Genomic DNA, 11,145 nt, shown 5'->3' with positions numbered 1-11,145 from the left:
TATCTTGACTGGAATTAATTTTTTTTATACACAACTGATGTTGTGAGGTAGTTGAAAATTTTCAGCAAAAACATATAAAAATTTTAAATAGGTGTTTGAATGTGTGACTTGTTCAAACTGCTTTAGACATTCTCATATTATTTTTACAAGGACAGGTAGCGTTTAGCAAATGAGGTCTCTAATGAGTGAGAACATACATGAGAGATGGACAAGATGAAAATATGGAAACAATTGACCACGTTTTTGCTGAATATTCACTGGCAATTTTTTCATGTCAATTTTGAAGAGTATGCTGATATTTAATAAATTTTACAAAAATGTTTACAAAATCATTTTAATTTTTAAAGTCCTGTTGAGATAATATGTACTGTAAGGGAATGAATACCTCTGTTACTAAAAGTATAGGAGGAATTTAATTTTGTCTTTTGAAAACAAAGTTGCAAATTTTTATTCAGCTCTAAGAACAGACACGTTCTACAAAATAACTATAATTTATGTGGATATTAAGATTTTATTTTAAATATTTTTATTAAATAGGGTATAGGAGATCCAAATCCTATACATAGACATGTTTTTAAAAATATCATATGGAAAAATACTGCTCTTGAAACTTAAAGAAAAGGCAGACAGACTTGGGAAGAAAGCTCTTGGCAGAACTTTCAGTAAGCACTTAATTGACTTAAGATGAGAAGTCCATTAGTAGTGAAAAGCTTATGCATTTTTGGAAATTACAGACGTGGCAATTCCCCTAAGGTTAAACAGGGATAAAAAAGTCGTGAAGTGTATCTAATCCTTTTAATAGACATTAAAATGAGACTTTGACTGGAAAACTCAGATTATCTCATATTAACCACTAAATTTAAATAGGTGCTATCCTTATATCTCTTTTTCTTGTTCACATGATCTATAAAAGTCACAAAGAATCTCATTCAGATTTTTTCTAGATAATCAATCCTTCAGCATAAACTGAGCTGGGTTTATGACAGCTTTGTACTCCTGGAGTGGGACTAGAAAAAGCAATGTTTATATTCCTGACCTGTAATCTAACCCTGAAGATGACTGCCCACCAGTAAGTCACATGTTTGGGGCTTTTTGCACATCCTTTTTTACCATCTGGAGAGCAAATCAACAATCCAGAGGTTCTGCATTTTGTTCATATTGCTACTTCTATTGCAACACACATAAGATACACATTGTATATAATCAGGTATTGAACTGAAGTGATTGCAGGCATTCACATTTTCAGGCATCTGTGCTGATTCACTGGGGGCTGAATCACCAGAAACTGTCTACAAAACTAGCTCTAACACCTTTAATGCAAAGGTGAAATTATTAATCTTGGAGGCATCAGCTCCTCCCTTAACATACCTCAGAAAGCTAATTAAATAATTTATTACCACATGAATTATTTTCTGTAACTTTTAAGACTTGAAAGCCTATTGTAACAATATATGAAATTATAAGGAGAATATATGATCTGAAATTAATATAAAATTTTATCTAAGGAATTTTTATATATGGTATTAGGGTTTTTTAAAAGATTACAAATTCAAATATCTCAATGTTTTGTATAAATAAACATTTTCATTTTGAGAAAATTGTCTTAAAAACAGAAATAGAGAAGCAGAAACAATAACTGAATCACAAAAATAGTCTAAAAAGAGCAATCATAAAGCACCATCAATGTGAATTCATTTTAGCCTCAGTGTCTCAGCAACAGGATGCCTTTACTCATGTTGGGATAGGTGCCATCAAGAGATTATTACTCACAGTCAGAACTGGGAAGGCTAAAGTAATGTTCAGAATACAAGAAGGTTTAAGATAAGGAAAAAAAACCTCAACCAACCAAAAAGAGGCAAGGGAGATTAGTGCTATGAAAAACCTGCATTTTTTAGTTTTGCAATGTTGATGCTTGAGGAAGCATGAACTGCCCAGAGAATACACCAAGAAGAGGAAAACAGAAAGAGTTAGAAAAGAAAGATGAGATATAGTTATTTTAATCCTGTGACCAGTTTTTGGTATTTCTATTTACATTAAAGCAAGCAGCAAACAGGAAAAAAGGTAATGGAAATCACAAAAAACAGACTGAGAAGTATAAAGACTTTTAGAATTCTAAGACTGTAAATTAATTATTTTTCTGATACTTTGGACACAATTAAGCAATTATAAATAGTTTTGAGATGTTCTGTTTAAATATTTGGAACTGAAGGACTCTTAAATACATTGGAAAAACTACACTCATCTGAGAGTACTTTCACATTTTTTTGTAGATTTATTTTTTAAGTTGATTGCTTTCTATAAGTATTCCTAGGACTTCAACAGACCCATACATGATAAAATTTAGCTCGTCTCTGCCATAGTTGATACGGTAAATAGAATGACATAGACAGTTTAAAACAGTAAGACTAAATTTGAAAGAAAAAAACAAGCACTATCTCACAGTTCTTCCTTTCCAAATGTTTAGCTGTTTTCTACCTTCTCTGTCCACCAGTTTGCTCTAATCTCTTACTGTTTTTTTATCCTGGAAAAAAATTAACTCTAAGTTAAAGTATCAGATTAAAACAACTGAGTAGCATAATCCAAGTGCTGCTTAGTTCAAAAGTGTATTATCAGACCAAAAAGAGAGAAACAGAGTGAAGGTTATAGTTCATGATTTACAGGCTGTCAAGCTATCCAATTTCATGGCACCTTTTAATGTTACGTTCCACTGGAACTACTAAGACATGCAAATTTTCACATCAGTGTAAAAAGTTGGATGGTTCAAAGCATATTCAATATTCAAAGGTAAGTGATGTGAATGTTTCACTTGATGTTTTGACTATATTCATGGTTGTATGGTAGCTCTTATTAGTCAAAAGAATATTAAAATCCAGGGATGTAGTCATTTCGTTAAAATGTAACTGAAATGTGATTCTCTAAATTGCTTCATTCATTGAGGATTATGTACAACTAAAAAGTTTGGGGTGCTCAGGATTTTTAATCGTAGAGAATTAGCTGTTTCTCAATAGAATTTGCCTTTAGCAAAACTCTTTCATTGTTCTTTATCAGTGTGCAGGGAAATGACGAATCTTCGACGATAAGTAGCTCCCTAAGAAGTAATTTTTGGATATAACTCTTACATGTGTGATTTACACATATCTGTTCTGTGGAAAAGGTAACGTACCTGAAAGGTTTTTATGTATTGCTTTGACAGAACATATTATTTTGGCAAGGTTTCATCCTGCTTCAACCTTCTAAAAACTTGGTATTTATTCCAGGCCTATACAAGCCATTTTGGTAGTCAAAAGGGAAAAGACACCTAAGTGCCAAATGTATGAAACTCCTTAGAAGTTAACACATTTGGTGTTTGGTTGATACAGTCTGGTGTTTGCAGAATCTTTGGAGAGTTGCCCTGAGATAGCTAAAGCTAGACTGGATGGACCATTTAAAACTTCCTTCTCTGGCAACTAGGGAGGCACACAGATCACAATCAGAATTTTTTAGAATCTCATTAAGTTAGTATGAACAAAATCAAGATGCTAGATGCTCTTGTTAGTGTCAGGCAGCTGTTCACACACTTCTTTGCTCATGGCTTTCACCAGTGCACGTTGCACACTCGCTTGGTTACGTGCTGGTGACCAGCAGGGAGGACAGCCCCAGATGTTTGCTTAGAAGCTCAGAGTTAGGTTGTTCTGTAGCCCATAGCAGAAAATAGCCTTAGCAATGCAAGAGCACTTTTCAATCACAAAGATACCCCTCATGAAAAAAAGATGGAAACCTTCACTTTTCTTTTGATACCTGCAGAGTATATGTGTACTACCGTCTGTGTATTATCAAGACAAATGCCTGATCACTGTTAGATGTATGACAGTATCTTTCGCATTCAATATGATATAAAGAGCATGCCAGATTAATGATCCAGCAGAGGCAGTCTATAGCAGCTGGCCCAAACTTATATTTTCCTTCAAAATCTGTGTAGTAATTACAATGCTTTTACATAAGCATACTTTGGGAGGATTAAAGGGTGAGTGTAGGGTTCTAAGCACCAAGATTTTCCTTATGAATCTGTTTACCTTGTTGATACCGGCACAATGTACTTAAAACCATCCTCTTTTGCAAAATATTTAAGTTCTTAACAATTACTTGTGATTTCTTTCCTCTCATTGTCAAAGTTGGAATCCATGTCTAGTCTAGATATCAACGGTGCAGAGTGGCTTTCTTGTTTCAGGTTCCTGAAACAAACTGATGTAATAATGGGAATAATAATCCAGAAGCAGGGTATAATTATGTCTTCAGTATAAATAAACATATGCAAAACTTGCAGCATAAATTGGACAATTCTTCTTGGGCAATACGTTTTCAGAGAGAGCTTAAGATTCTAGTTTCTTCTTTGTTATGCTTTGTCTTTATATATTTTTAGGCTTTAAATTTCTGTCATTTGATTAATTTTTATTCATTTTTTATTATTAATTTATTTTTAGTTTTTACTCTTAGCTGCATTTTTCTGTTCTTTATATATGTCTTTTGTTTCTGTCTTCTTAAGTGCTTGTGATGCCTTATTTAGAAGACATATAACTAACACTGTACAACTTACCTGAGCTACATCTGAGTGATTCATATGGACTTTTGCAGCTGAGGCAAAAATGGAAAGAAATCGACTTCTAAGGGAGAATTCATATTTTCATAGAGTAGTCATTTAAAAGGAGTCAAATGAATTATATTTTTAGGATTAAGTATTTTTCCACACTGACAGCCTGAGTAGCTTGTGGGAAGCACCTCAGATATCTATCAAGTATAAGCCTAAAATTAGATGAGATAGATCCAACCTTGAAAGTTTCCCAAACAAATTCTGTGAAGAGGTGCTGTTTATGCTGATGCATCTAAAATAATTCCTGGTGATCAGAACCTCCCTTGATTGCTGCTGCCATCTTTATGCAGCCTGTGGCTGTTCTGGACTGTGTTACTTCCTCTCTGCAGAAAACTTAGCTTTGGTCCTTTGGCACTCTAGTTCAAACATTTACAGCAGTTCCAGTTAAAGGCAGACACTGTAATGGTGTTTTATTCCACATCTACTGAGGTACTTGTCTCTTGCCAAAAAGGAAAAGATGTTAGTATTTTGTGCACTTGCTGGAGTAGAGTGTGGGAGCCTGATTTTCTGTTCTGCAATGCAATTCTCCCTTTTACCTTGCCAGAGCATACAATCTGGGCTGACTGAACTGCACTGGCTTCTACCTCACATCAACCACTTCCAGTGCCACTGCTTCACTCTTGGGATATTGAGGCCCCTGAAAATCTGATCCCACACAGAGCCTAAAGATTCATCAAAGCTCAATGTTTAACTAAATAACACAAAAATCTGACTGAAATATTTTATATTCTTACTTTCTCTTGCTTTATGAGATTAAGGAAGCATCTTTCAAAAGCTTTATTCTTCTTAGGAGTGCAGTGATCTGCAAACTTCTGTGGCATTATCTGAACTTGTTCTTCCTGACCTAGTTGAAGGTAGTTGCATGTCTCCAAGATAGCAATTTATTTTTGAAAATATATTTATGCAATTGCTTTCAATGACTTCTCACTTTCATGAAGAAATTAATGGTTGGGTTTTTTCAGGCCTTATTTCACCTGCATTACCAGTCCTGTATTTGAATTCTAAATTGCTCCCACATTTTAGTTGCTTTTTTTCCCATGCTAGCATTTCAAGATTCTCTCTTCAATTCTTCCCATTCTGTGATTTCTGTTCCACCATCACAGTTAGGGAGTTTTTGAGGTGCCTGTGAATGAAAAAGGACTGTAATGTAGGACTGTAATGTAGGACTGTAATGTAGGACTGTAACAAGCAGTTAAGCTACCAACCTGGATAGCAACCTTTTAAAATGGGGAGATAAGATCAGTGGACCAAGTCTTTGGATATTACATCTTGTGTAAACCAGGAAGCTAATTTTAAGCAGCCATTCAAATACTTTGTGTACATATTGCCTCGTCATGTCCCTGAAGCTGCCTAAGCTTACTTTTCAAAAATCCATTATCCTTATTTTCTATGCACCATTAAACAAAATTACCAATTGTTATATATCTATGCATTATAAATACTTGAGGGATTATTTCTCCAGCACAATGAAATGAAAATACTTTAATTTTGGGAAAATACAGTATCTCTATCCTTTAAGCAGCTCCAAAATATTAAGCCAGTTTATTTAACTCCAGAGGGACAATGTTCTGAGCTCAGTAATGACCTTATTTTCCTTTAGTAGAAAATTTAAGTTGTAAGTATTAGTAAGCCTATTGCTGCTTTTGTTATTGCTTTATGTTTGTATGAGAATAATTGAAGTAAAATTAAAATCTTTAAAAATATGAGCATGATATATGGGATATGTACTTACAATGCTATAAAATTTTCTGCAGAATTACTGGACTTCTACTATGTTTTACTTTAGAGCTCCTCTGCTTTATAATCAATACATATAGATTTTGAAATAAATCAGTAGAATACTTTCAAGTCATACTTCACATTTGCTTATGTAAAATTACTGGCAGTCTGTATTACAATCCTTATGAGCTTAAAAATCACAGTAATTCAGATGATGTCTCAAATCTGCTGTGCTCCTGACAACACTCTTCATAGACCCTCTGGCTATATCAATACTAGCAAATTAAATATGCCAAGTACCATTCTCTGCCACCTAAGCTGTTGGCAAGCAACAATTAAAAGTTTAGCCTTGAAATTTGGAGGGGGGATGGCAGAGACACACTTCTTTCAAGCAGCCATAAATTCTTTGATTGATCTGTTGTGTGACCTGGACCCAAAATCTGCTAGGGTCTGGTAGATAGTTCTCTTCTGACTCGTATAGAAACACAGAGACCTGGAATATTTTTTGATGTGGTATAGATTACAGCTCTGAAGTTCGGCTGCAAACATGTTGGACCCTTTTCTCGGTTTCTCAAAGCCAGAAAATGATTCTAATCTAAATGTGTATGGCTTTTCCCTGGCTTTGAGGAAGGGTTCATATCAGTCTGTTTCTCTTTAACCTTCTGCTCAGGAAGAGTGCTAGTGGCTGTGCAACATGGATTTTGCTGGGGCTGAGTCTGGTATATTCAGAATTTTTTACATATCTTTGCAGAACTACTCTGCTCCGTCCTTTTAACAGCCATAGGCTTCTGAGGAAGGTATAGATGGAAGGATAGAATCCACTTTTGGAAATTTATGGTATATGCAACTGTTGTACATACATGCAATACTGGTTTAGCAGGAGAAAGTGTGAGCTTAGATGTTTTACCTCATATAGTCATGCTAAGAATGGCAGGAACAGGCATAAAAAACTCTAAAAGTAGGAATTTCAATTGAAAAATTGGTATAATTCTAATCACACTGAGGTAAATATCACTGAAACTTTGACTCCAGACATCTTTAGCTGGGGCACATTCCTGCTAGGCAGTACAATCTATTTTTGTCAGTGTGAACATTATGTCTTGCAGTGACATGGACCTGGGCCATCCATGTACAGCAAGAAGGAAAAGCAAAAAGTCAGAAAGGTTTTAAGGTTTAGGAAGCTCCTGTGGGACTGGACCCCACTGCTGCCTAGGGGAGAACTGCCCCTGCATTTGAGTGAATGTCAGAAAAATATTCCTGGAGGTTCCAGTGAAACATAAATAATTTACTGTTACATAGGCAGCTAACTACTGGTCATGAAGGACAACAAATGGTTCTCTTAGGCTACTTGTTTTATTCCATATGCCAACTCACATATAATGTGATAATGTGTTCTGCAAGAAGGGGAAGTGCTGAGGAAATCTTGTGGGAGTCGCTCATATAACAGACATTACAACTTTACGATTTCAAGCACAGCCATTGGATATGTCTGTCTCACTGCTGAAGTCAGCCAACTTCCAAAAATGCCAGTGCTCTACCAGTGGCATAAAAGTATTTGTATTTTTACATTCATCCATTGCAGCTAATTTTAAGTAGCAATTTCTCCTAGAAAACCAACTGTAGAGCAAGTATCTAGTCTGAAACTACCCTAACTCCAAGTAGCCCTAGAAGAACGATTCTGAATAGGTGCCCTGGGGACTCCCCCTCTCTAACAAGTCCAATTCTGTGACAGGTTAAAAGCTCTTTTGTGGTAATGTCAGTCCAATCCTTCAAACACCAAATTTGAAATATATTTATTTTGAATATATTATGCACACATATATACACAGATATATTTCAAATATATTTGAGATATAATATTAAAATATATTATGTATTTCAAATTCAGTGAACAAATTTCATATAGTCCACATATATATACACATATATATATACACATATATATACACTTATGTATATTTACAATTTTATATTTATCATATTTATTTATTCAGCTTTTTGTCTAATAGGTGTGTATTTCTCAAACAGATACAGCAGCTGGTCTCTTGAGAAGAGAAACACTATTCTATTTATAGAAAAATATTAAACAGCAATTCCTTTCATTTAATGCCCTTGGCTAATTTTTGCAAGCATCTCTGTTTTCAGTAATGGGATTTTCTTTAAAAGAGCAGTGTCAAAGCAGAAAATTTTCAAACCATAGAATTCACAGCTGAACAGTCAAACCTGCAGCAGCAGCTCAGAAATATGGGTGTAAGGAGGATCCTATCTGCTGCTAGTTCTCTAAAAATAAAGTACACAAGAAACATCTATGAATACTTATTTTAAGCAACAGAAGCACACAAAAGTGGCAAATATGTAGAAAGAAATAGGAAAGCTTGTTAAAAAGAATGTTTTTTTCCTAATGAGGGGTTTGTAATCTTTCTGCCTCTAAATCTGAGACCAGATGTTTCTTTCTTCTCCTGTTATTCCTGCTTCCTCATTTCTCCCACACTAGTCTGTGTGCTTTGCCCCTTCCTTTCCTTGCCTGCAGAGCAGGGGTGTCTTTGCCATCCCATTCTCTGCCTGCCTTACACTTCAGCTCATATTACTGTTGCATGTCAAGCTGCCACGTTAAATTCATATTGGTACTACGGATTTTTTATTAAATGCTTTTATGGATTAGCAATAAGTTTCCTTTGAAATTTTTTATGTATCTTGTTTTTCGTAATTGTTGCAATATAATATGATGAATGCAACAACTGAAGGAGATTAAATGAAATTTTAGATCACACTCTATGACTGACATTCTCATGTTCTATAAAAGAAAGTTTGGTAGGGAGTTTGGTCATCCTTTTAGAAGCAAGCCTAATTTTCTTCTATACATCTGTAATACTTAAATGCCATATTGTATACCTGCCAATATTGCTTATTTTTGGTGACAGTTTTGGAGATAAATAGATAACTTTGTGTCTCATTACCTATTGAAGTCCTCTTTTTCATCTTGGCAAGGAGCATAGGCAAAATGACTACAGCACCTCAGCCAAAGCAAGGATTAATTAGATGCATCACTGGTTTGTGAAGGGGTAGGAATGAGCAAAACTGAGGTCTGAACAAGAAATCCTAAACAACAAATCAGACTGCATAACAAATTTGTTCTAAGAAAAGCAGTTATCTAGGTTTCTTCTTTGAGCAGAAGAATATTCTACGTTTCAAAAATCTGTGGGGAACAGGTCAGAAACCACAGCAGGCTTCACCCACTGCATTTGGTCCCAAGGTCACAATAAGGACTGAGACAGTCAGAGACAGCTTCTCCTTATCCACATAATTAATTCAGGGCAGAATGAATTGCAAGGAGTTACTGACCTGACTTTCCTTTTTCAATATCACAGAAGTTTTCATCAGTTCTGGCTTTTCACAAGCTTTGCTGGCCTGACCAGCTAAACTAATCCAAAGCAGTTTTTATTTCTTACTGAAATAATTAGTTTGCAAATATGTCAGTGACTGCAATAATAGTTAAATATAGTTGCCTGTTCTGGAATTATTTAATTCATAAAACAAGACTAAATGTGCTCCCATTTAGCTTCAGACTTGAAAAAGGATTTGATTCTTAAACCTTATGAAATTTCTCTTCTCTCGTGGACTGTGATCACCTCTCAACAACCAATTTAATGCAATTTTTTTAATATTCTAGAATATAAATTAAAAATTGTATAATTTTTTAAGAATTTTTTTCAGTAACTCTTGTTATGAGTCTCAGAGGTTACATATGAAACTGTACCCGAAATTATAGACTACGAGTGAAAAAACGTAATCAAAGTTGCATTGTGTCCATAGAGACAATTGTTTCAATGTGAGTGTCTATGGTGCAATGCAGACACAGTCTATGGTGTATATTGCTGCCATTTTTCCAGTGATCATTCAATGTAATAAATTTTTACAGGTTTATATACATTTTTAATAGATAAATTTTTTATGTATGTTCTTGAGTACAACAAAGATAAGATGATGGAGGGCTAATAGCAAAGGAGCAAAAAGGCCTGGGGACATTAATGAAGGCTTGACCTTGTCTCCTCCTTTCAGGTTCCTTGAAGTGCTCAGTGAATCCCTTGCCTTGACCTGCTCAGCTGCTGTCAGGATGGCAGCAGGAAAGCCGTGCTGGAAAGATCTGGGGTGGAGAGTTTTCACTCATTTCTGGAGCATGAAACTGCTATCTATCTCATGGCCTATTCACACCACTCATCTCACAGCCTCAGATGCAAAGTTTTTACAATTTTTTTCTGAAGAAAAGTTATTTCATTATGTAGCACTGGAGTTGAAGGAGCAATAAAGAGCATACTATCAATGCCAAGCTTTGATAGCTTCCTCCTCCAGGCAGGAGGAAGGAGTTTGGCTGGGAAAGGGTAGCTGCAGCTCTTGCCTTTTTCCTCTGAAATTTCCTTCCTTCAGGGATCACAGGAAAGGGGTGAGCATGAGCCCTGACTATGCTGACTAAAGTCCCACACAAGGCTCCCTCAGCTGGTCAGAGCACATGGAAGACAGTCATGTCTCTGTTTTCTCCTCCAGTGAGAGCAGCTGAGAAGTGAGGGGACGCAACACTGCCAGCTGAGCCTCACTGTGGGTCTGCCACAAATTGATTCATTAGCCGGGATTCATGGGTCTTGAATGATTAGTAGTATAAAAACTGCTCTGCAAGCTCTCAAAAGTTCCCAAATTAATTCTTCTGAGCAAAATTGTTCTTACTTTGACTTCTAAGCTCTTCTTCACATAGAGCTACATGGACCCAGGCTAAAATAAGATAATTTTCACTGCTGTTTTCATGA

The sequence above is a fragment of the Agelaius phoeniceus genome, chromosome 3, assembly GCF_051311805.1.
Source record: "Agelaius phoeniceus isolate bAgePho1 chromosome 3, bAgePho1.hap1, whole genome shotgun sequence".
Classification (NCBI taxonomy): Eukaryota; Metazoa; Chordata; class Aves; order Passeriformes; family Icteridae; genus Agelaius; species Agelaius phoeniceus.
The sequence above is the reverse complement of the archived record's forward strand: the minus strand, read 5'-3'. Positions refer to the sequence as shown.